The sequence below is a fragment of the Oncorhynchus tshawytscha genome, linkage group LG25 (assembly GCF_018296145.1).
Source record: "Oncorhynchus tshawytscha isolate Ot180627B linkage group LG25, Otsh_v2.0, whole genome shotgun sequence".
Lineage (NCBI taxonomy): Eukaryota > Metazoa > Chordata > Actinopteri > Salmoniformes > Salmonidae > Oncorhynchus > Oncorhynchus tshawytscha.
The window spans coordinates 40,079,327-40,106,665 of NC_056453.1; the positions used below are offsets into that span (position 1 = coordinate 40,079,327).

Here is a 27,339-nt window from a genome sequence, read left to right on the forward strand (position 1 = left end):
CTAGTTGAGAACAAGTTCTCATTTACAAATACGACCTGGCCAAGATAAAGCGTAGCAATTTGACACATACAACAACACAGAGTTACACATGGAATAAACAAAACATACAGTCAATAATACAGTAGAACAAAAGAAAACAAAAAGTCTATATACAGTGAGTGCAAATGAGGTAAGTTAAGGAAATAAATAGGCCATGGTGGCGAAGTAATTACAATATAGCAATTAAACACTGGAATGGTAGATCGGCAGTAGATGAATGTGCAGGTAGAGATACTGGGGTGCAAAGGAGCAAAATAAATAAATAAATACCAGTATGGGGATGAGGTAGGTAGATAGATGGGCTGTTTACAGATGGGCTATGTACAGGTGCAGTGATCTGTAAGCTGCTCTGACAGCTGGTGCTTAAAGCTAGTGAGGGAGATGTGAGTCTCCAGCTTCAGAGATTTTTGCAATTCGTTCCAGTCATGGGCAGCAGAGAACTGGAAGGAAAGACGACCAAAGGAGGAATTGGCATTTGGGGTGACCAGTGAGATATACCTGCTGGAGCGCGTGCTACGAGTGGGTGCTGCTATGGTGACCAGTGAGCTGAGATAAGGCGGGGCTTTACCTAGCAGAGACTTGTAGATAACCCGTAGCCAGTGGGTTTGGTAACGAGTATGAAGCGAGGGCCAACGAGAGCGCACAGGTCGCAATGGTGGGTAGTGATTGGGGACTTGGTGACAAAACAGATGGCACTGTGATAGACTGCATCCAATTTGTTGAGTAGAGTGTTGGAGGCTATTTTATAGATGACATCACCGAAGTCGAGGATCGGTAGGATGGTCAGTTTTACGAGGGTATGTTTGGCAGCATGAGTGAAGAATGCTTTGTTGCGATATAGGAAGCCGATTCTAGATGTAATTTTGGATTGGAGAGCTTAATGTGAGTCTGGAAGGAGAGTTTACAGTCTAACTAGACACCCAGGTATTTGTAGTTGTCCACGTATTCTAAGTCAGAGCCGTCCAAAGTAGTGATGCTGGACGGGCGAGCAGGTGCGGGCAGCGATCACTTGAAAAGCATGCATTTAGTTTTACTTACGTTTAAGAGCAGTTGGAGGCCATGGAAGGAGAGTTGTATGGCATTGAAGCCCGTCTGGAGGTCAGTTAACACAGTCTCCAAGGAGGGGCCAGAAGTATACAGAATGTTGTCGTCTGCGTAGAGGTGTATCAGAGAATCACCAGCAGCAAGAGCAACATCATTGATGTACACAGAAAAGAGTCGGCCCGAGAATTAAACCCTGTGGCACACGCATAGAGACTGTCAGAGATCCGAACAACAGGCCCTCCGATTTGAGACACTGAACTCTATCAGAGAAGTAGTTGGTAAACCAGGCGAAGAAATCATTTGAGAAACCAAGACTGACGAGTCTGCCAATAAGAATGTTGTGATTGACAGAGTCGAAAGCCTTGGCCAGGTCGGTGAATACGGCTGCACAGTAATGTCTCTTATCGATAGCGGTTATGATGTCGTTTAGAACCTTGAGCGTGGCTGAGGTGCACCCATGAACAGCTCTGAAACCAGATTGCATAGCGGAGAAGGTATGGTGGGATTCAAAATGGTCAGTAATCTGTTTGTTAACTTGGCTTTCGAAGACCTTCGAAAGACAGGGTAGGATAGATATAGGTCTTTAGCAGTTTGGGTCTAGAGTGTCACCCCCTTTGAAGAGGGGGATGACCGCGGCAGCTTTTCAATCTTTGGGAATCTCAGACGATACAAAAGAGAGGTTGAACGGGCTAGTAATAGGGGTTGCAATAATTTCGGCAAAAAATTTAGGCTGATTTGTAGGGGTCCAGATTTTGCAGCTCTTTCAGAACATCAGCTATCTGGATTTGGGTAAAGGAGAAATGGTGGGGGCTTTGGCGGGTTGCTGTGGAGGGTGCCGGGCATTTGACCGGGGTAGGGGTAGCCATGTGGAAAGCATGGCCAGCCATAGAGAAATGCTTGTTGAAATTCTCAATTCTAGTGGATTTATCAGTGGTGACAGTGTTTCCTAGCCTCAGAGCAGTGGGCAGCTGGGAGGAGGTGCTCTTATTCTCCATGGACTTTACAGTGTCCCACTTTTTGAGTTAGTACTACAGGATGCAAATTTCTGTTTGAAAAAGCTTGCCTTAGCTTTTCTAACTGCCTGTGTATATTTGTTCCTAACTTCCCTGAAAAGTTACATATCACGGGGGCTATTCGATGCTAATGCAGAATGCCACAGGATGTTTTTGTGCTGGTCAAGGGCAGACTGGTCTGGCGTGAACCAAGGACTATATCTATTCTTAGTTCTACATTTTTTTGTGAGGGGCATGCTTATTTAAGATGGTGAGGAAGGCACTTTTAAAGAATAGCCAGGCATCATCTACTGACGGGATGAGGTCAATGTCATTCCAGGATACCCCGGACAGGTTGATTAGAAAGGCCTGCTCGCAGAAGTGTTTCAGGGAGCGTTTGACAGTGATGAGGGATGGTCTTTTGGTCGCAGACCCATTTCGGATGCAGGCAATGAGGCAGTGATCGCTGAGATCTTGATTGAAAACAGAAGAGGTGTATTTGGAGGGAGAATTAGTTAGGATGACATCTATGAGGGTGTCCGTGTTTACTGATTTGGGGTTGTACCTGGTAGGTTCATTGATAATTTGTGTGAGATTGAGGGCATCAAGCTTAGATAGATTCAAGGCATAGTGTACAGACAAAGGTAAGGTAGGATGTGAGTACATTGGAGGTACACCTAGGCATTGAGTAATGAAGAGAGAGATATAGTCTCTAGAGATGTTTAAACCAGGTGATGCCATCGCATATGTAGGAGGTGGAACAACATGGTTGGTTAAGGCATATTGATCAGGGCTAGAGGCTCTACAGTGAAATAAGACAGTAATCACTAACCAGGACAGTAATGGACAAGGCATATTGATATTAGAGAGAGGCATGCGTAGCCAAGTGAACATATGGGTCCAGTGAGTGGTTGGCCTGGCTGGGGACACGGCGATTCAGACAGTTAGCAGGCTAACAAGCTAACAGTTAGTCGGCCGGGGCTAAACAAGCTAGCAGCTAGTAAACCGGGGCAAGTTAGCAGTTAGCAGGCCAGGTTAGCAAGCAAGCAGTTAGCATGGGCTAGCAGTTACAGAACGGGCAGGTAAGCTAGCAGTTAGCAGGCCAGGGCCAGCAGCTAGCAGTTAGCAGGGGCTAGCAGTTAGCAGACCGGGTTAGCAAGCAAGCAGTTAGCAAGTGCTAGCAGTTAGCAGACCGGGCAGACAAGCTAGCAGTTAGCAGACCAGGTTAGCGAGCAAGCAGTTAGCAAGGGCTAGCAGTTAGCAGACCGGTCAGGCAAGCTAGCAGTTAGCAGAACGGGTTAGCAAGCAAGCAGATAACAGGGGCTAGAAAGTTAGCCTTTGGGGGATGTCGCGATGGGGGTAAGTCTGTTTTTGCCTCTTCGTGCGGTGACGTCGATAGACCAGTCGTGGAATTACTAGGGTTCCAAGTAGCTCTAGGTAGCTAGCAGGCCTAGCTGGTTAGTATAATGGACCCTCAGCACCAGATAGCATGACGAAAGGACGGGCACACACAGACGGGCTGTCGATGGTAATGAAAAGACTGCATGGCAGCATGGCTGCAGCCTTTCTGTACCTTTGATTGAAACACTGTATAATGCTAGCCAAGGTTGCAGGTTCAATTCCCACAGGTGTCACAATACACATACAAAAAATAGAAACACTCACCACACTGCACTGTACTGTGCTGTACCGTACTATATTGTTGTCATGACGTTGGCCTGGGGTTAGGTTAATGACAGTCATAATTACCTCTTTCCCCCTTTTTCCTCTCTCTACCCTACTGGTGTTACATTTGCAAAACCCTTGGTTAACATAGAGATTCTGGGAACATCAGAAGGTGGGGGGAAATGAACTATGTTCTGGTAATCCGACCAATGGAACATATGCAGTGATGAATATGATGTCAGTTCGGTTGTCATCTGAGACATTTTCATTAATGATAAGATGACATAAACTCTACAGTGGAAAGTCTACACATCAGAGTTAACGGATTCACATGGAATTGTTGTTCAATTTAAATGTTTGAATATGAAATTATTCTTGATGGGATGAAATGTGATTTTAGCTTCTAAAATGTGAGATTTGGGTTTTCATAAGATAGGGCTCTGCTCAATCAGTGGCCCACCCATGTGAAGGGACATGGGCTATAAAACTTTTCAAACACGCCCTCCTCTCCCTTCCTATATAAGCTCTTGACGACAATGTAACCTCCTGTTCCGAGGACGTGAGGACGACGGTCTGATGTCAGAATGGTTCAGATAATAACTACAGAACGAAGCCAACATCAGCGTGAGCTTTGGTTGCGAATGGTATGAACTTTGAACTCTTATTCACCACAGAAGTGATACCTCCTAGCCGTTGAGTTAGCAACAGCCGCTGTAAATGAGGGTTAGGAAGGAACAGACAGAGTATCCCGTCTACCACACAACTACGTTACTACAACGTATTCAATTTACCAGCAGAGACATTCTTCAAAGGACTCGGTTGGGCAACACGGCCTTCCATCTACCACCAACCTACCGAAGCGCAGCTCAGAGTAAATATTTATTGCATTTTTCTTTCCCAAATGGGTTGTAATTTAGAATGCATAAGATACTGTATTTACGATAGCACAGCTTCGCCCTTTGTTCCTCAGTCTTCCCGCTCTTTCACTCAAACCCAGACCCTTTTCTTTTGTGTAACCAGCTGTCATATCTGTTCCGCCCGCTAGGGACGTTTCCCTTTATGACGTAATTTGTAATCAAGTTATGATTTAATTATGTGTATGTGTATGTTTAATTCTGTGTGAATCATTTTATAGAATAGCATGTCGTATCACTTAATCCTGCATAGCCAAAGACACAACACTGTACTATACTGTAGTGTGCTGTACTCTACTGTGTGTGACGTAGGATCAATTTGTCTGCTAAGTGGGATATACAGTCCATTGCAAAATATTCAGACCTCTTGACTTTTTCCACATTTTGTTACATTACAGTCTTATTCTAAAATTGATAACGTTTTTTTTCTCTTATCAATCTACACAAAATACCCCATAATTGTAACGGTTTTCCTCCTCTTCTGGGGAGGAGTAGGAAGGATCGGATCAATATGCAGCGTGGTAAGTGTTCTTCATTTTATTAAACTGAACTGAACACTACAATACAAAATAAACAAAAAGAACAACCGAAACAGTTCCGTCTGGTAATTAATACAAAGACAGAAAACAACTACCCACAAATCATAGTGGGAAAACAGGCTGCCTAAGTATGGTTCTCAATCAGAGACAAGGACTAACAGCTGCCTCTGATTGGGAACCAAAACCGAGAAAACAAGATTCTCTGGTATGAAAAAAACAAGATTGAAGTCTTTGGTCTGAATACTAAGCATCACGTCTGGAGGAACCCAGGCACGGCTTTTCAACTGGTCAATACCATCCCTATGGTGAAGCATGGAGGTGGCAGCATCGGGCTGTGGGGATGTTGTTCAGCGGCAGGGACTGGGAGACTAGTGAAGCATGGTGGTGGCAGCATCATGCTGTGGGGATGTTGTTCATGCTGTGGGATGTTGTTCAGCGGCAGGACTGGGAGACTAGTGAAGCATGGTGGTGGCAGCATCGGGCTGTGGGGATGTTGTTCAGCGGCAGAGCTGGGAGAGTGCATGGTGGTTCGGGCTGTGGAGATGTTGTTCAGCGGCAGGGCTGGGAGACTAGTCAGGATCGTGGGAAAGATGAACGGAGGAAAGACCTGAAAATAGCTGTGCATCGACACTCCCCATCCAACCTGACAGAGCTTGAGAGGATCTGCAGAGAAGAATGGGAAAAATTCCCCAAATACAGGTGTGCCAAGAATGTAGCGTCAAACCCGAGAAGACTTCATGCTGTAATCGCTGCCAAAGGTGCTTCAACAACGTACTGTGTAAAGGGTCTGAAAACTTAATCAAATTTGATATTTCTGTTTTTATTTGTAATACTTTAGCAAAAAATTCTAAAAAAACTGTTTTTTCTTTGTCATTATGTGTGTGTAGATTGATGAGGGGAAAAAAAGAAATAAAAGGCTGTAACATAACAAAATGTGGAAAAAACGTTTGAATACTTTCCGAAGGAACTGTTTATGCTTCTATAATCACTGCTAGCTAAGAATAAAATGAGAGCTGGAACAAGACAAACAGCAGGAGAGCCATGATGAGGCTCGTTGATAGATGTTAGTATAGAATGTGAAGTATTTGTACCCGACTATAAAGCCTGTTTGGAATCTACTCTTTCCGATGTTCTACTGAGTAATGGGAAATGTCAAGTAAAACGTCATTCACGATACAGTATTTTAAACACACCCTCGCAAAGGCCCTCAGCAGAATTAAAATAGCCCTGCTGCTAGAAAAAAATATATATTTTCCTTTTCCATGACTACCACCTCTGCTGGCATGAATGAAAATGCCCTCCCTTCCTGAAATAGATCATTTTTACCCTTCACTCTTCTAGTTTTATTTTAAGCTTTTAGTGACATCATTCCTCATCATCACACCCAGATGTTCTGATGTTAAATTATAGGAGCCTAGAGAGGAACTCTGATACGTGGGCAGAGAATGTGTTGTATGTGCGTGTGTGTGCGTACGCGTGTGTGTGTGTGTGTTCGTAACTAACTGTTCTAATTGCACAGTAAGTCTTACTGTGGTCAGAGAAAGTGTTGTATGTGCGTGCGCGTGTGCGTGTGTGCGTGCGCGTGTGTGTGTGTTCGTAACCAACTGTTCTAATTGCACAGTAAGTCTTACTGTGGTCAGAGAACCAGAAGATTTCATTTCAGAACTGCCACTAAGAACATTTTTTACTGTGAAGAAGTGGAAGTCATTCCTCTTTGGGTAAACTGAAAAATGTACGTGTCTCTTTCCAAGTCCTCCCTCAAATAACAGCTCGACAGAAGCCAAACATCACTATGTATCATTGTTTGCCTAGAAAACAACATGTCTGAACCTCTAACTGCCCTTATTAAATGTTTTGCCTGGATAGAAATTTGACAAAAAGAGCACCTCCGAGCTACTTTGATCATGGTGACCTGGAAAGGGGATACGCCCTCTACTTCACAAGCTCTCTCTGACACCTGGGGGTCTGATATTCTGGACACCTGATATACTCTAGCACTAAAGACTGAAAAAACGGGAACTGGAATCTTACTTGGCTTGAGCTTCTGCTTCTTTTTACCCACAAGCCACTACTGGAGTGGATCCACAAACCAAAATAGCATTCTATTCCCTATATAGTACACTACTCTTCATCAAGCCCCGTTGGGCACTGGTAAAAAGCAGTGTATTATATAGGATAGGGGGCCATTTTGGACGAAGCCTGGGCAAAACGGGGGGGTGCGAGGTGGCCTGCATTATTTTCTGAAAGGCCAGCCCAAGGCATTAATGGAACTTCAAACACGGGAACAGAAAAAAAGTTTTAATAGGCGAAGGATGTTTCTTCTTCTTCTCTTTACATCAAAGCTTCATCCAAAGCATTGGTTTGGAATAGACAGATGAATTGTGATGTAGGAATTCATGTTCAGGTGAAAAATGTCCATCATAACGCTTTGATACTTTATGGTGAGATCTAAAACTTTTTATTTAAAGCCTGCTGATATAATGGTTTATAAAATTGTTATTAGCATGTATGAGATTTTATAATGTCGTATAATGATGCTTAGGCTATGTGTCATTTTTTTTTTTTTCTATAACTCAGTATACAGTAGTTAGAGAAAGGTAAATTGAGCCTGTGTGATGATGAGAGAGAGAGAGAGAGAGAGAGAGAGAGAGAGAGAGAGAGAGAGAGAGAGCGACAGAGAGAGAGAGATTGCTTTGGCAATGTAAACATATGTTTCCCATGCCTATAAAGCCCCTTAAATTGAAATTGAAATTGAGAGAGCGAGAGGGACAGATGGAGGCGTCATGGCTTTTAAAGTTCAGTTCACCTCAGGGGGTCTGATAGAGTCACAGCCCTTTGATCAGAGCGCAAACATTAGGCTCACTGCGACAGAGTCTGGTTCCAGGACAGAGTCTGGTTCTAGGATGGAGTCTGGTTCCAGCACAGTGTCTGGTTCTAGGACAGAGTCTGGTTCTAGGACAGAGTCTGGTTCCCGTTCCTCTGATACTCTGACATGTTGGTACATTCTGACATGTTGGTTAACTCTGACATGTTGGTACATTCTGACATGTTGTTACATTCTGACATGGTGGTATATTCTGGCATGTTGGTACATTCTGACATATTGGTACATTCTGACATGGTGGTATATTCTTACATGTTGGTACATTCTGACATGGTGGTATATTCTGACATGTTGGTACATTCTGACATGGTGGTACATTCTGACATGGTGGTACATTCTGACAGAGAAATGTCAGGGTCAATTACCTAAGAGTTTTTTTTTTTTTTTTTCCACATTCGGCAAGCAAACACATCCACACACTTTCATGATCAATTTCCATTTCCAACACCTTTCATTTTACACAGATGTAAACATCGTCGTACCGTGACTCAGCAACCCAAGGGCACTGACCCAGTCCTAGTCATTCCAAACCAAAGGCATTTAACATATCCACATATCCGCATGATTGCATACAGTGTAAAGCAATATAAAGTAATGAGAATTTCCATTGACAGAACAAAAATTCCTCTAAAGACTGCATGAATATGTGAAGAAATATTCCCCCTCTTAGTACCGTGTAGTACATTGTTACTTATGATTGACTACACAGGTACCCTCCATTCAGCAGTATGTGTTACTGGCTCTTTCTTTTACAATATGAAGGTCGCTCCTCCATTCACTCACTGCAAATGTCATATGCGCTTTAATGAGAGAGGTGCACTGTTCAGCCTCAACGGAAGCTTTTCAGCTAGATTAAATGTATCTCCATACACAAGGTTTTCCCCACCTTTCTCTACCTCTATTGTGACACACATTGTGAAGATGAAAAACAAGTTTGAAGAAAACCACTGTGAGAGAGAAGGGCGGTTTGGTGTGGCTTGCAAGAAAGTCTCGCTTCAGATTTCAACCTGCAACACAGAAGTGTTGTCTTACCTGATTTATTTTCATTCACACAATGAGCAGTCCTCCTGTTTCTCAGGAGCCAGAGTCCAAACCAGACTCTTGTTTTCCCGTTAATCTGATACGTGAATGTTGCTTCCTTCAGAGCAGGGCCTTGGACCACAGCCAGACGTTTTGTCCTCTGGTATTCCCTCTGGTATTCCCTCTGGTATTCCATCTTTGTCCTCTGGTATTCCCTCTGGTATTCCCTCTGGTATTCCCTCTGGTATTCCCTCTTTGTCCTCTGGTATTCCCTCTGGTATTCCCTCTGGTATTCCCTCTGGTATTCCCTCTGGTATTCCCTCTGGTATTCCCTCTTTGTCCTCTGGTATTCCCTCTGGTATTCCCTCTGGTATTCCCTCTGGTATTCCCTCTTTGACCTCTGGTATTCCCTCTGGTATTCCCTCTGGTATTCCCTCTTTGTCCTCTGGTATTCCCTCTGGTATTCCCTCTTTGTCCTCTGGTATTCCCTCTGGTATTCCCTCTGGTATTCCCTCTTTGTCCTCTGGTATTCCCTCTGGTATTCCCTCTTTGTCCTCTGGTATTCCCTCTGGTATTCCCTCTGGTATTCCCTCTTTGTCCTCTGGTATTCCCTCTGGTATTCCCTCTGGTATTCCCTCTGGTATTCGCTCTGGTATTCCCTCTGGTATTCCCTCTGGTATTCCCTCTTTGTCCTCTGGTATTCCCTCTGGTATTCCCTCTGGTATTCCCACTGGTATTCCCTCTGGTATTCCCTCTTTGTCCTCTGGTATTCCCTCTGGTATTCCCTCTGGTATTCCCTCTGGTATTCCCTCTTTGTCCTCTGGTATTCCCTCTGGTATTCCCTCTGGTATTCCCTCTTTGTCCTCTGGTATTCCCTCTGGTATTCCCTCTGGTATTCCCTCTTTGTCCTCTGGTATTCCCTCTGGTATTCCCTCTGGTATTCCCTCTGGTATTCACTGCCTTGTCTTTTGTTGGAACTGTATATGTTCTAAGAAACGATTTTAGATAAATGGCGAGGCCTAAACCACCCCTAAACACCTCTAACCACCCCTTACCACCCCTAAACATCCCTAAACACCTCTAACCACCCCCTAAACACCCCTAAACATCCCTAAACACCTCTAACCACCCCCTAAACACCCCTAAACACCTCTAACCACCCCTTTACCACCCCTAACCACCCCCAAACACACCTAACCACCCCTTACCACCCCTAACCACCCCTAAAAACCTCCAACCACCCCTTACCACCCCTAACCACACTAAACACCTCTAACCACCCCTTAACACCCCTAACCACCCCTAACCACCACTAAACACACCTAACCACCCCTTACCACCCCTAACCACCCCTAAACACCTGGTACCACCCCTTATTCCCACTGGTAACCCTCTGGTAAACACCTCCTGGTATTCACCCCTGTCACCCCTGGTAATTCCTCTAAACACCCTTAAACACTCTGGTAAATCCCCTAAACATCTCTAAACACCCCTAACCACCCCTAAACACCCCTAAACACCTCTAACCACCTCTAAACACCCCTAAACACCTCTAACCACCCCTAACCACTCTCTAACCACCCTCTAACCACCCCTAAACACCCCTAAACATCTCTAAACACCCCTGGTATAACCACCTCTGGTACCCCTAAACACCCCTAAACATCTCTAAACACCCTCTAACCACCTCTGACCACCCCTAACACCCCTAACCACCCCTAACCATTCAACCACCTCTAACCACCTCTAACCATCACCTATGTTCTAACCATTCTAACCACCCGTTACCACCCCTAACCACCCCTAAACACCTCTAACCACCCCTTACCACCCCTAACCACCCCTAAACACCCCTAACCACCCCTAACCACCCCTAAACATCTCTAAACACCCCTAACCACCCCTAAACCTCTAACCACCCTCTAAACACCCTAAAACCCCTAACCACCTCTAACCACCCCTAAACACCCCTAAACATCTCTAAACACCCTAACCACCCCTAAACACCCTAAACATCTCTAAACACCCTAAACACCCCTAAACCACCCCTAACCACCTCTAAACCACCCTAAACACCCTAAACACCCCTAAACACCCTAAACACCCTAACCACCTCTAACCACTTCTAAAACACCCTAACCACCCCTAACCACCCCTAAACACCCCTAAACACCCCCAACCAACCCCTAACCACCTCTAACCACCCCTAAACACCCCTAAACACCCCTAACCACCCCTAAACAACCCTAACCACCTCTTACACATGGAGTAAAACAAACATACAGTCAATAATACAGTATAAAAAAGTCTATATACGATGTGAGCAAATGAGGTGAGATAAGGGAGGTAAAGGCAACAAAAAGGCCATGGTTTTGATGTCTTCACTATTATTTTCCAATGTAGAAAACAGTCGGGAAAAAAAAGAAAACAACCTTGAATGAGTAGCTGTTCTAAAACTTTTGACCGGTAGTGGAGATATATATTATTTAATGATATATCTCCTGTTGTTTTCAGAGTTTCTTCCTGACTGTGTCCTTAGAGTCAAACCTGAAGGTGGCGAAGCATACGTCTGAAAACAACAAGATCTTTGGCTTGAACCTCTTGGTTGCTTTCATCAGCCAGTTCTTCAAAGAGGCCATGAATGAAGGTCATGCTGTACGTCAACGTATAGTTTGGCAATGAGACGGTGAGTGAAACAGGCCATTCCCCAGGATTGATGTGTTCTGTTTACACAGTTCAACAGTACATTGTTCTGGTTTAGTGGGGAGAGGAGGAGTTGTGTTGAGTTGTGTGTGTGTGTGTGTGTGTGTGTGTGTGTGTGTGTGTGTGTGTGTGTGTGTGTGTGTGTGTGTGTGTGTGTGTGCGTGCGTGCGTGTGTGTGTGTGTGTGTGTGTGTGTGTGTGTGTGTGTGTGTGTGTGTGTGTGTGTGTGTGTGTGTGTGTGTGTGTGTGTGTGTGTGTGTGTGTGTGTGTGTGTGTGTGTGTGTGTGTGTGTGTGTGTGTGGTTCACTATTACAGGAATAATTCCAACCATGCCATACATTCCAATAATGTGGACAGACGTCTGGCTGTGGTTGTGTAACATGTTTTTCATGAGGTTGTGTCAGTGACACCACACCGCTATTGACTTAGAGAGATGGAGACATTTAGGCAGGGCAGAGAGATGGGGACAGTTAGGCAGGGCAGAGAGATGGAGACAGTTAGACAGGGCAGAGAGATGGAGACAGTTAGACAGGGCAGAGAGATGGAGACAGTTAGGCAGAGAGATGGAGACCGTTAGACAGGGCAGAGAGATGGAGACAGTTAGACAGGGCAGAGAGATGGATACAGTTAGACAGGGCAGACTGATAGAGACAGTTAGACAGGGCAGAGAGATGGAGACAGTGAGGCAGATAGATGGAGACAGTGAGGCAGGGCAGAGAGATGGAGACAGTTAGACAGGAGAGAGATGGAGATGGTGACAGTTAGGCAGAGAGATGGAGATGGAGACAGTTAGGCAGAGAGATGGAGACAGTTAGGCAGGGCAGAGAGATGGAGACAGTTAGGCAGGGCAGAGAGATGGAGACAGTTAGGCAGGGCAGACTGATAGAGACAGTTAGACAGGGCAGAGAGATGGAGACAGTGAGGCAGAGAGATGGAGACAGTGAGGCAGGGCAGAGAGATGGAGACAGTTAGACAGGGCAGAGAGATGGAGACAGTTAGACAGGGCAGAGAGATGGAGGAAGTTAGGCAGGGCACAGAGATGGAGACAGTTAGGCAGGGTAGAGAGATGGAGACAGTTAGGCAGGGCAGAGAGATGGAGACAGTTAGACAGGGCAGACTGATAGAAACAGTTAGAACGAGGCAGAGAGATGGAGATGGAGACCGTTAGGCAGGGCAGAGAGATGGAGACAGTTAGACAGGAGATAGATGGAGATGGCAAAAGTTAGGCAGAGAGATGGAGATGGATTCAGTTAGGCAGAGAGATGGAGATGGAGAAAGTTAGGTAGGGCAGAGAGATGGAGACAGTTAGGCAGGGCAGAGAGATGGAGACAGTTAGGCAGGGCAGAGAGATGGAGACAGTTAGGCAGAGAGATGGAGACATTTAGACAGGGCAGAGAGATGGGACAGTGAGGCAGGGTAGAGAGATGGAGACAGTTAGACAGGGCAGAGAGATGGAGACAGTTAGGCTTGGCAGAGAGATTGAGACAGTTAGGCAGGGTAGAGAGATGGAGACAGTTAGACAGGGTAGAGAGATGGAGACAGTTAGACAGGGCAAAGAGATGGAGACAGTTAGACAGGGCAGAGAGATGGAGACGGTTTCAGGGCACAGAGATGGAGACAGTTAGACAGGGCAGAGAGATGGAGACGGTTAGACAGGGCAGACTGATAGGAACACTTAGACAGGGCAGAGAGATGGAGACAAACAGGGCAGAGAGAGGGAGGCAGTTAGACAGGACAGAGAGATGGAGACATTGGAGCATTATGTCCTCTCACCTCGCTAAAAGTAAATTGGATTACCTTGTTCCCTCTCTCCTGTCGCTCACCCTCTATCTCTCTCTCTCTCCCTCCCCTTCTCTCTTCCTTCTCTCCCCCTCCCCCCCTCACCTGTCTCTCCCCCTCTGTTTCCCTTTCCCCCCCTCTCTCCCTCCCCTCTCCTGTCTCTCTATACCTCTCCCCCTCTCTCTTTCCCTCTCTCCCTCCCCTCTCCTGTCTCTCTATCCCTCCCTCTCTTTCCCTCCCTCTCTCCCCTCTCCTGTCTCTCTATCCCTCTCCCCCTCTCTTTTCCCTCTCTCTCTTCCCCTCTCCTGTCTCTCTATCCCTCTCCCCCTCTCTCTTTCCCTCTCTCCCTCCCCTCTCCTGTCTCTCTATCCCTCTCCCTCTCTTTTCCCTCTCTCCCTTCCCCTCTCTCCCTTCCCCTCTCTTTCCCTCTCTCCCTCCCCCCTCTTTCCCTCTCTCCCTCCACTCTCTTTCCTCTCTCCCCCTCTCTCTTTCCCTCTTTCCCTCCTCCCCTCTTCCTCCCCCTCTCTATCCCTCTCTCCCTCCCCTCTCTTTCCCTCTGTCCCTCCCCCTCTCTATCCCTCTCTTTCCCCCTCTCTCTTTCCCTCTCTCCACCCTCTCTCTTTCCCTCTCTCCCTCCCCCTCTCTTTCCCTCTCTCCCTCCCCCTCTCTTCCTCCCCTCTCTATCCCTCTCTTTCCCCCTCTCTCATTCCCTCTCTCCCTCCCCCTCTCTTTCCCTCTCTCCCTCCCCCTCTCTATCCCTCTCTTTCCCCCTCTCTCTTTCCCTCTCTCCACCCCCTCTCTTTCCCTCTCTCCCCCTCTCTCTTTCCCTCTCTCCCTCCCCCTCTCTTCCTCCCCCTCTCTATCCCTCTCTTCACCCTCTCTCTTTCCCTCTCTCCCTCCCCCTCTCTTTCCCTCTCTCCCTCCCCCTCTCTTCCTCCCCCTCTCTATCCCTCTCTTTCCCCCTATCTTCCCCTCTCTCCACCCTCTCTCTTTCCCTCTCTCCCTCCCCCTCTCTTTCCCTCTCTCCCCTCTCTCTTTCCCTCTCTCCACCCTCTCTCTTTCCCTCTCTCCCTCCCCCTCTCTTTCCCTCTCTCCCTCCCCCTCTCTTCCTCCCCTCTCTATCCCTCTCTTTCCCCCTCTCTCATTCCCTCTCTCCCTCCCCCTCTCTTTCCCTCTCTCCCTCCCCTCTCTATCCCTCTCTTTCCCCTCTCTCTTTCCCTCTCTCCACCCCCTCTCTTTCCCTCTCTCCCCCTCTCTCTTTCCCTCTCTCCCTCCCCCTCTCTTCCTCCCCCTCTCTATCCCTCTCTTCACCCTCTCTCTTTCCCTCTCTCCCTCCCCCTCTCTTTCCCTCTCTCCCTCCCCCTCTCTTCCTCCCCCCTCTCTATCCCTCTCTTTCCCCCCATCTTCCCCTCTCTCCACCCTCTCTCTTTCCCTCTCTCCCTCCCCCTCTCTTTCCCTCTCTCCCCCTCTCTCTTTCCCTCTCTCCACCCTCTCTCTTTCCCTCTCTCCCTCCCCCTCTCTCTATTTACTTCGCCACCAGCCTATAAAGAGACAGATAAGAATTAGCAGGGTAATCATTCACCATTTCATGCCAGTTAATCTATAGATTTTTTTTCCAGTCTGTGTAAGTGAGTAGTTGGTTGGAGGTCAGGCTGTGGTCACACACTCTGTGTGTCCCAAATGGCATCCTGTTCCCTTTATAGTGCACTACTTTTGACCACAAACCTATGGGCCCCAGTCAAAACTTGTGCACTTTATAGCAGGGTTGGGCTCAATTCAGAATTTTGGAATTGACTCTCATTCAACTCATAAGTTGAAATTCAAATTGAATTGGCCACACCCCACAGGATGTAGAATTAGAGTGACAGGAAGTAGAATTGAATTCAGTGGAATTCAAGTAAATTCCACTCAGTCAAAGAGCATGAGAGTTTCATTGAATCTGACAGGTCACCCTTCCAGATACCAAAGAATATATCACTTTTCTCTGGAAACATTGTTCATATAGTTACTCGTTTAACCTTAGTGCTTAGAATAGCTAATTATATTTCCACCAACCATTTCATTTGTTTGGGTCAACTGGAGGGTTAAACTAATGCATTTTGGGAAATGCAGTCTTTTTTCCCATATTGAAGAAAATGTATGGGATTAATGAAATATAATAACTTAGACGATTCGCATACATGTTATGTTCTCCTTGATCATTCATTTTAAAGGTAGACTCAGCGAAATGACGTTGCCACAAACAACACCGCAGATATTGAGATGCGTGACTTTGCTCCAATGGTCACACACTGTGCACTGTTCACGTCATACTGTTACACCACTAGGTTACAGTTAGATTTAGTAATGGGTGGTGTGTATTATAGTTAGATTTAGTAATGAGTGATGTGTATTATAGTTAGATTTAGTAATGAGTGATGTGTATTATAGTTAGATTTAGTAATGGGTGGTGTGTATTATAGATAGATTTAGTAATGGGTGGTGTTTATTATAGATAGATTTAGTAATGGGTGATGTGTATTATAGTTAGATTTAGTAATGGGTGGTGTGTATTATAGATAGATTTAGTAATGGGTGGTGTTTATATAGGTAACCACTAGGTTATAGATAGATTTAGTAATGGGTGGTGTTTATATAGGTAACCACTAGGTTATAGATAGATTTAGTAATGGGTGGTGTTTATATAGGTAACCACTAGGTTATAGATAGATTTAGTAATGGGTGGTGTTTATATAGGTAACCACTAGGTTATAGTTAGATTTAGTAATGGGTGGTGTTTATATAGTCCACCACTAGGTTATAGATAGATTTAGTAATGGGTGGTGTTTATATAGTCCACCACTAGGTTATAGATAGATTTAGTAATGGGTGGTGTTTATATAGGTAACCACTAGGTTATAGATAGATTTAGTAATGGGTGGTGTTTATATAGGTAACCACTAGGTTATAGTTAGATTTAGTAATGGGTGGTGTGTATTATAGTTAGATTTAGTAATGGGTGGTGTTTATATAGTCCACCACTAGGTTATAGATAGATTTAGTAATGGGTGGTGTTTATATAGTCCACCACTAGGTTATAGTTAGATTTAGTAATGGGTGGTGTTTATTATAGATAGATTTAGTAATGGGTGGTGTTTATATAGTCCACCACTAGGTTATAGATAGATTTAGTAATGGGTGGTGTTTATTATAGATAGATTTAGTAATGGGTGGTGTTTATTATAGATAGATTTAGTAATGGGTGATGTGTATTATAGTTAGATTTAGTAATGGGTGGTGTGTATTATAGATAGATTTAGTAATGGGTGGTGTTTATATAGGTAACCACTAGGTTATAGATAGATTTAGTAATGGGTGGTGTTTATATAGGTAACCACTAGGTTATAGATAGATTTAGTAATGGGTGGTGTTTATATAGGTAACCACTAGGTTATAGTTAGATTTAGTAATGGGTGGTGTTTATATAGTCCACCACTAGGTTATAGATAGATTTAGTAATGGGTGGTGTTTATATAGTCCACCACTAGGTTATAGTTAGATTTAGTAATGGGTGGTGTTTATATAGGTAACCACTAGGTTATAGTTAGATTTAGTAATGGGTGGTGTTTATATAGGTAACCACTAGGTTATAGTTAGATTTAGTAATGGGTGGTGTTTATATAGTCCACCACTAGGTTAGATTTAGATTTAGTAATGGGTGGTGTATATATAGTCCACCACTAGGTTATAGTTAGATTTAGTAATGGGTGGTGTGTATTATAGTTAGATTTAGTAATGGGTGGTGTTTATATAGGTAACCACTAGGTTATAGATATATTTAGTAATGGGTGGTGTTTATATAGTCCACCACTAGGTTATAGTTAGATTTAGTAATGGGTGGTGTTTATATAGGTAACCACTAGGTTATAGTTAGATTTAGTAATGGGTGGTGTTTATATAGGTAACCACTAGGTTATAGTTAGATTTAGTAATGGGTGGTGTGTATTATAGTTAGATTTAGTAATGGGTGGTGTATATATAGTCCACCACTAGGTTAGAAAGATTTAGTAATGGGTGGTGTTTATATAGGTAACCACTAGGTTATAGTTAGATTTAGTAATGGGTGGTGTGTATTATAGATAGATTTAGTAATGGGTGGTGTATATATAGTCCACCACTAGGTTATAGATAGATTTAGTAATGGGTGGTGTTTATATAGGTAACCACTAGGTTATAGATAGATTTAGTAATGGGTGGTGTTTATATAGGTAACCACTAGGTTATAGATAGATTTAGTAATGGGTGGTGTTTATATAGGTAACCACTAGGTTATAGTTAGATTTAGTAATGGGTGGTGTTTATATAGTCCACCACTAGGTTATAGATAGATTTAGTAATGGGTGGTGTTTATATAGTCCACCACTAGGTTATAGATAGATTTAGTAATGGGTGGTGTTTATATAGGTAACCACTAGGTTATAGATAGATTTAGTAATGGGTGGTGTTTATATAGGTAACCACTAGGTTATAGTTAGATTTAGTAATGGGTGGTGTGTATTATAGTTAGATTTAGTAATGGGTGGTGTTTATATAGTCCACCACTAGGTTATAGATAGATTTAGTAATGGGTGGTGTTTATATAGTCCACCACTAGGTTATAGTTAGATTTAGTAATGGGTGGTGTTTATTATAGATAGATTTAGTAATGGGTGGTGTTTATATAGTCCACCACTAGGTTATAGATAGATTTAGTAATGGGTGGTGTTTATTATAGATAGATTTAGTAATGGGTGGTGTTTATTATAGATAGATTTAGTAATGGGTGATGTGTATTATAGTTAGATTTAGTAATGGGTGGTGTGTATTATAGATAGATTTAGTAATGGGTGGTGTTTATATAGGTAACCACTAGGTTATAGATAGATTTAGTAATGGGTGGTGTTTATATAGGTAACCACTAGGTTATAGATAGATTTAGTAATGGGTGGTGTTTATATAGGTAACCACTAGGTTATAGTTAGATTTAGTAATGGGTGGTGTTTATATAGTCCACCACTAGGTTATAGATAGATTTAGTAATGGGTGGTGTTTATATAGTCCACCACTAGGTTATAGTTAGATTTAGTAATGGGTGGTGTTTATATAGGTAACCACTAGGTTATAGTTAGATTTAGTAATGGGTGGTGTTTATATAGGTAACCACTAGGTTATAGTTAGATTTAGTAATGGGTGGTGTTTATATAGTCCACCACTAGGTTAGATTTAGATTTAGTAATGGGTGGTGTATATATAGTCCACCACTAGGTTATAGTTAGATTTAGTAATGGGTGGTGTGTATTATAGTTAGATTTAGTAATGGGTGGTGTTTATATAGGTAACCACTAGGTTATAGATATATTTAGTAATGGGTGGTGTTTATATAGTCCACCACTAGGTTATAGTTAGATTTAGTAATGGGTGGTGTTTATATAGGTAACCACTAGGTTATAGTTAGATTTAGTAATGGGTGGTGTTTATATAGGTAACCACTAGGTTATAGTTAGATTTAGTAATGGGTGGTGTGTATTATAGTTAGATTTAGTAATGGGTGGTGTATATATAGTCCACCACTAGGTTATAGAAAGATTTAGTAATGGGTGGTGTTTATATAGGTAACCACTAGGTTATAGTTAGATTTAGTAATGGGTGGTGTGTATTATAGATAGATTTAGTAATGGGTGGTGTATATATAGTCCACCACTAGGTTATAGATAGATTTAGTAATGGGTGGTGTTTATATAGGTAACCACTAGGTTATAGTTAGATTTAGTAATGGGTGGTGTGTATTATAGTTAGATTTAGTAATGGGTGGTGTTTATATAGGTAACCACTAGGTTATAGATATATTTAGTAATGGGTGGTGTTTATATAGTCCACCACTAGGTTATAGTTAGATTTAGTAATGGGTGGTGTTTATATAGGTAACCACTAGGTTATAGTTAGATTTAGTAATGGGTGGTGTTTATATAGGTAACCACTAGGTTATAGTTAGATTTAGTAATGGGTGGTGTGTATTATAGTTAGATTTAGTAATGGGTGGTGTATATATAGTCCACCACTAGGTTATAGAAAGATTTAGTAATGGGTGGTGTTTATATAGGTAACCACTAGGTTATAGTTAGATTTAGTAATGGGTGGTGTGTATTATAGATAGATTTAGTAATGGGTGGTGTATATATAGTCCACCACTAGGTTATAGATAGATTTAGTAATGGGTGGTGTTTATTATAGATAGATTTAGTAATGGGTGGTGTTTATATAGTCCACCACTAGGTTATAGATAGATTTAGTAATGGGTGGTGTTTATTATAGATAGATTTAGTAATGGGTGGTGTTTATTATAGATAGATTTAGTAATGGGTGATGTGTATTATAGTTAGATTTAGTAATGGGTGGTGTGTATTATAGATAGATTTAGTAATGGGTGGTGTTTATATAGGTAACCACTAGGTTATAGATAGATTTAGTAATGGGTGGTGTTTATATAGGTAACCACTAGGTTATAGATAGATTTAGTAATGGGTGGTGTTTATATAGGTAACCACTAGGTTATAGTTAGATTTAGTAATGGGTGGTGTTTATATAGTCCACCACTAGGTTATAGATAGATTTAGTAATGGGTGGTGTTTATATAGTCCACCACTAGGTTATAGTTAGATTTAGTAATGGGTGGTGTTTATATAGGTAACCACTAGGTTATAGTTAGATTTAGTAATGGGTGGTGTTTATATAGGTAACCACTAGGTTATAGTTAGATTTAGTAATGGGTGGTGTTTATATAGTCCACCACTAGGTTAGATTTAGATTTAGTAATGGGTGGTGTATATATAGTCCACCACTAGGTTATAGTTAGATTTAGTAATGGGTGGTGTGTATTATAGTTAGATTTAGTAATGGGTGGTGTTTATATAGGTAACCACTAGGTTATAGATATATTTAGTAATGGGTGGTGTTTATATAGTCCACCACTAGGTTATAGTTAGATTTAGTAATGGGTGGTGTTTATATAGGTAACCACTAGGTTATAGTTAGATTTAGTAATGGGTGGTGTTTATATAGGTAACCACTAGGTTATAGTTAGATTTAGTAATGGGTGGTGTGTATTATAGTTAGATTTAGTAATGGGTGGTGTATATATAGTCCACCACTAGGTTATAGAAAGATTTAGTAATGGGTGGTGTTTATATAGGTAACCACTAGGTTATAGTTAGATTTAGTAATGGGTGGTGTGTATTATAGATAGATTTAGTAATGGGTGGTGTATATATAGTCCACCACTAGGTTATAGATAGATTTAGTAATGGGTGGTGTTTATATAGGTAACCACTAGGTTATAGTTAGATTTAGTAATGGGTGGTGTGTATTATAGTTAGATTTAGTAATGGGTGGTGTTTATATTGGTAACCACTAGGTTATAGATAGATTTAGTAATGGGTGGTGTTTATTATAGTTAGATTTAGTAATGGGTGATGTGTATTATAGTTAGATTTAGTAATGGGTGGTGTTTATTATAGATAGATTTAGTAATGGGTGGTGTTTATTATAGATAGATTTAGTAATGGGTGGTGTTTATTATAGTTAGATTTAGTAATGGGTGGTGTTTATTATAGTTAGATTTAGTAATGGGTGGTGTTTATATAGGTAACCACTAGGTTATAGATAGATTTAGTAATGGGTGGTGTGTATTATAGTTAGATTTAGTAATGGGTGGTGTTTATATAGGAAACCACTAGGTTATAGATAGATTTAGTAATGGGTGGTGTTTATTATAGATAGATTTAGTAATGGGTGGTGTTTATTATAGATAGATTTAGTAATGGGTGGTGTTTATTATAGTTAGATTTAGTAATGGGTGGTGTGTATACAGACACAGGGTTTATTGCTTTTGCTGACTTCAGCTCTTTTTTTTTTTCCTTCTCTCACGAGCTCCAAACACAACGACCTCTGTCTGTATGCAGTATGCTCCCCTACATTTCTCCATAGTAATTGCTGTAAGGAACAGTTCTTGTCTCTAAGTGCGGTCGGGTTTGTGTACATTTTGCAAACGTTCTGTATTTTTAGGCTGGGTAGCTACAGTAGCTAGTGCAACACCTCCAGTCATTACAGTTTAATGACGGGGGATCATTATGTGTTCGGCTGGTACTGAAGTTGCTGTGTCATGATTTCTGTGAAACGACTCTGTTTCGTAATGTTCTTTTTATTTTATTACCTTTATTTAACCAGGCAAGTCAGTTAAGAACAAATTCCTATTTTCAATGACGGCCTGGGAACAGTGGGTTAACTGCCTGTTCAGGGGCAGAACGACAGATTTGTACCTTGTCAGCTCGGGGATTTGAACTTGCAACCTTCCGGGGATTTGAACTTGCAACCTTCCGGTTACTAGTCCAACGCTCTAACCACTAGGCTACCCTGCCAACTTGTTCTGTGGAACAAGTCAAGGTAACTATTCCCCCCTGCACCTCTTTGAATCAGAAGAGTTGGTTTAAATGCGGAAGACACATTTCAGTTGAAGGCGTTCAGTTGTACAACTGACTAGGTATTCCACCTTTCCCTTTATCAGATTCAATGGAAAGTCTGATCCATTAAGCATCTATTAACATCATCCCTGGTTAGGGTTGAAAATTCAACAAAACAGGCTCCCTATTCCCTACATAGTGCACTACTTTTGACCAAGGATCATAGGGCTCCGGTCAAAAAGTAGTGCACTGGATAGTGAACAGAGTGACAGTTGGGACACAGACACTGACAGACTTCCATAACCTGAATGATGATGTCATAATGGAAGGCTACAACATGTCTGTCTGTCTGTCTTCCTCTCCTCTCCTCTCCTCTCCTCTCCTCTCCTCTCCTCTCCCTCTCCTCTCCTCTCCTCTCCTCTCCTCTCCTCTCCTCTCCTCTCCTCTCCTCTCCTCTCCCTCTCCTCTCCTCTCCTCTCCTCTCCTCTCCTCTCCTCTCCTCTCCTCTCCTCTCCTCTCCCTCCTCTCCTCTCCTCTCCTATCCCTCTCCTCTCCTCTCCTCTCCTCTCCTCTCCTCTCTCCTCTCCTCTCTCCTCCTCCTCTCCTCTCCTCTCCTCTCCCTCCTCTCCTCTCCTATCCTCTCCTATCCTCTCCTCTCCTCTCCTCTCCTCTCCTCTCCTCTCCTATCCTCTCCTCTCCTCTCCTCTCCTCTCCTGCTTGGCACACACACTGTCAATGAAGTTCCTTTATTCTGAGCTTCTTGCTGTATGAATTGAGTGTCACTGAGTGATTCCATGGGAATGTTTGGGATTATATACGATATTTGTAACCTTATAGATTCAGAGGATATTTAACTTGGTTTTGCATCGGTGAAGTGTGAAAGATTACATTGACAGATTTAAAACAATTACACCTTTTGAACCTAGTTTAGTATTTTAAAATCACCTTAATGACATAATCAGAGTTAATCACTAAGAGATGTTTTTCCTGTTTCAATAGACGGACAGTAGCAGTACAATCCAGGATGCTTGGGACTTCGCTACCGTTAACCCTGACCGTTTTAAATTCCAACGTCGATGAGGTGAAGTCAGAGTTGGGACTTCCCAAGGATTCCGTTTAGACTTTTCTCAGCCGTGTGTTTTGTTACCTGCTGCTGCAGTTGAGGTAGTGTGGTGTGTGTGTGTGTTGTGTGTGTGTGTGTGTGTGGTGTGTGTGTGGTGTGTGCGGTGTATGTGGTGTGTTGTGTGTGTGTGTGTTGTGTGTGTGTGTGTGTTTGTGTGTGTGTGTGTGTGTGTGTGTGTGTGTGTGTGTGTGTGTGTGTGTGTGTATGTGGTGTGTGTGTGTGTGTGTGTGTGTGTGTGTGTGTGTGTGTGTGTGTGTGTGTGTGTGTGTGTGTGTGTGGTGTGTGTGTATGTGTGTGTGTGTGTGTGTGTGTGTGTGTGTGTGTGGTGTTTGTGTGTGTGTGTGTGTGTGTGTGTGTGTGTGTGTGTGTGTGTGTGTGTGTGTATGTGTGTGTTGTGTGTGTGTGTGTGTGTGTGTGTGTGTGTGTGTGTGTGTGTGTGTGTGTGTGTATGTGTGTGTGTGTGTGTGTGTGTGTGTGTGTGTGTGTGTGTGTGTGTGTGTGTGTGTGTGTGTGTGTGTGTGTGTGTATGTGGTGTGTGTGTGTGTGTGTGTGTGTGTGTGTGTGTGTGTGTGTGTGTGTGTGTGTGTGTGTGTGTGTGTGTGTGTGTGTGTGTGTGTGTGTGTGTGTGTGTGTGTGTGTGTGTGTGTGTGTGTGTGCGCCTCCTGTCTGTCAGTGTATTACCTGCCGTGGCTTTTGGAATGTGTGTGTGAACCGACGGTGTTTCTGCCCTAGGAACTGGGAGATTGTGCTGCTGCTGTAACTCTCTCTCACTTATATAACAACCTCTGTAATTACTGCCCTTTTTGGGACATAGTGTAGTGAGTATCTGACTCTGCTCTGTTCTGGTTTTAGCCCAAACACACACACACACTAAAACAAAGAGCTGCCTGTGTGTCTATGGCTGTGGCTGGGGCCACTGACAGAGCTAGATGGTGAGGATAGAGAGATGGAGGATGTGTGAGTGCGTATAGTCAGACAGCAGACAGCAGCACTGCCTGCTTCACTTAACATGTAGTGTGATAACCTGAACACAGCACAGGCCTAATTGAGTCCTTTCCTCTCTCCTCCCCTCCCCTCCTCTCCTTTCCTCGCTCTCCTAACTAGCTACCTGACATGAAACCCTCCAGGGCATTACCATTCCTCTCCTCTTTCCTCACCTCTCCTCCCCTCTCCTGACTAGCTACCTGACATGAAACCCTCCAGGACATTACCATTCCTCTCCGTTTAATAGCCACAGCTAATTAATTTCCAATGAGGGAGTAATTACTGCCCCCCAAAAACATCCACATGCCAGAGGATTCATTTGCCATGAAATGTAAAATTATTCCACAATTTTGTTTTGCCATTTGAGCATATCATCAAGATGGATTTGTATTGTGGGGTGCGTCCCACATGGCTATGCTATCCCCTATATAGTGCACTGCTTTTGACCAGAGCCCCCTATATAGTGGACTACTTTTGACCAGAGCCCCCTATATAGTGCCCTACTTTTGACCAGAGCCCTATGGGGTCAAAAGTAGTGACCTAAAAAGGGAATAAGGATGCATTTGGGACACATTTAGCCATGTCATAGATAGACAAATGAAAGGATTCATTGAGACCAAATGAATCACACTAACTGATGTGCCATAAGCCACAGTGATTAATTGCGGTTCGTTTTAGATCGTTTCTGGTAATTGGGCTCTTTCTGTTCAGCCCTGAATGTGGGCGGCAGCATCAGAGAGCAGGATGAGTCAAACGGCAAACATAACAGACAGCACGGCGGTTGAATCATTTTTAAAAATGTGCTTCCCTCATTAAACAAACTGCAATGCTACTACAGATGAAGAGGCTTTACGGTTGTGCCCCACAACCAATTTCAATTTCTCCCTCTGTCTTCATAGTCCTTACAGCCCATCTCCCCATGCCTTCCATCCCTGTCCAATCCATCCAGCACCTCCAGGAGCTTATTTTATGTGGGCCAAAGCCCATCTCCCAAACGAGAAGCCACCCACCATTGCAAATGAATACTCAATAGGCGAGTCATTTAATAACAAAAGGGGAGAAGAGCGTATGCCTAGCTTATTAATATACCCGGCCCTGGCGAAGGAACCCGTCTTCATTCTGGTCTTCAAGCTGTTTTTTAAACAGCATTTAGCCCATGTGATCCCATTGCTCCCTGGGCTATGAAAAGAGGGTATGACACTTCAAGAGATCTCTTCTTCATCTACTTTTCCCCTCCGTGGTATGTTTCCCCACATAATATTGTCTGTGTGGTTTATCTTGCATTCTGGCTCCCGGCCGTGTTCTCTCTTTCTCTCCGTCTGTGTGAGGTGGTGTGAGAGGGGGAGATCAGTGTGTGTGTGTGTGAGGGGGAGTCGGATCAGTGTGTGTGTGTGTGTGGGGGGAGTCGGATCAGTGTGTGTGTGTGTGAGGGGGGAGTCGGATCAGTGTGTGTGTGTGTGAGGGGGGAGTCGGATCAGTGTGTGTGTGTGGGGGAGTCGGATCAGTGTGTGTGTGTGGGGGGAGTCGGATCAGTGTGTGTGTGTGTGGGGGAGTCGGATCAGTGTGTGTGGGGGGGTCGGATCAGTGTGTGTGTGTGTGGGGGGGAATTTTCCAGGACAGCTGAAGTGGGTTTCTGGGTGGAAAAAGGCGGCCACTGAGAAGAGATAGAGATACAGGGAAATATCAGGCCTGGGTTCAAATACTATTTTAAATCTTTCTAATACTCTGTAGTGTTTGCTCTAGTCTGCCCGGGGTGTCATGTGGGCAGGGTTTCATTGCAACAGGGAAGTCAACAACACAACCAATTACAGCTAAAGTATTTGAAACTGATTTCAAATAGTACTTGAATCCAGGTCTGGATAGATATGGTGTTCTGTCTTCTCTTCTGCAACTTCCCCAGCAGTATGATTCATCATCCTGGCTTTGTCTGTTCCACTGACTGCTAGGAAGCCTTATCTCCATGCAGAGGCCTGTGGTTTTATAGCGCCACGGTGATGTGCAGAGTGATGTGCTCTCAGCCTGCCAGTCCAGTAGTGTGTGTAGGTGATGGGAAGTTTACTCAAGACCCCTGAGGGGATGACGGGGGTGGTGGGGGGTGGTGGGGGGGGTTCTCCTCCAAAGAAAAAGAGAGAGAGAGAGAATTTCCCCTTGACAGCTCACCCACAGTGGTCTAGAGATGTGCTTCTGGTTCTCACAACAGTAGCTTGGGGAAATATCCTGTAGGTCGGCCGGTCGGCACATCTCACTGGCTAAAACAAAGAGATGTGGAAGACAGATTATAGCTGAAACACCCTCATCTTCTAGAGCTCTCTTTCCCGTCCTCTCTCTCTCTCTCCTCATTAACCTCCCTGTGTTTCCACCATGGCCTGAAGATGTCCAGCTGGGAGGTCTGATTCCGTATAGGAATTTTGATTTTATTTAACTAGGCAAGTCAGTTAAGAACAAATTCTTATTTTCAATGACGGCCTACCCCGGCGAAACCCTCCCCTAAACCCGGCCAATTGTGCGCCGCCCTATGGGACTCCCAACCACAGCCCGGTTGTGATACAGCCCAGGATCGAACCTGGGTCTATAGTGACACCTCCAGTACTGCAATGCAGTGCCTTACACCACTTAGGATCCCAAATTACAGATCAGTCTGGGGCCACAAGAAAGCAGCTGGTGGGCCTGATGTGGTCTCTGGGCAGCCATTTTGAGATTCCTGGTTTACACCATGAGAATCCAACCAGGGCAGGACCCCTAGTCTGCATCCCAAATCACACCCTATTCAATAAACACAATGCATTGGTTTTGATCAGGGCAAAAATACAGCACTATGTTAGGGAATAGGGTGTGATTTGGGATGAACGCCTAGCCTGCGAAGTAACAGAGGCATCATTATCAGTGAAGCAGAACAAACATCATGTTTTCACCTGAGATTGAAAAAAAATAAGCTGTTCTTCTTGTCTTTCACCTCTGACTGTTACTTGTGTATCTGCGGTGATGAATCACAGGCCTGCTCTGCTGTGTTCAGTGCTAGAGTAGTATGTTGACCTTCAGTGTGTGTGATGTGATGAACAGTCAATATGAGTCATACCAACGCGTTAGCTGAGCTGGATCACTAAATTGGTCCACGGTTGTTGGTGTTTTTTTAATTGAATAGTAGATCACATGAAGTACCACTGCAAGATGTTACAGCAG

General features: G+C 43.7%; 1 pseudogene; it reads left to right on the top strand.

Annotated features, from left to right (window-relative positions):
• LOC121840758 overlaps positions 1–27,339 on the top strand; it is a 187,034-nt pseudogene that overhangs the window by 113,353 nt on the left and 46,342 nt on the right.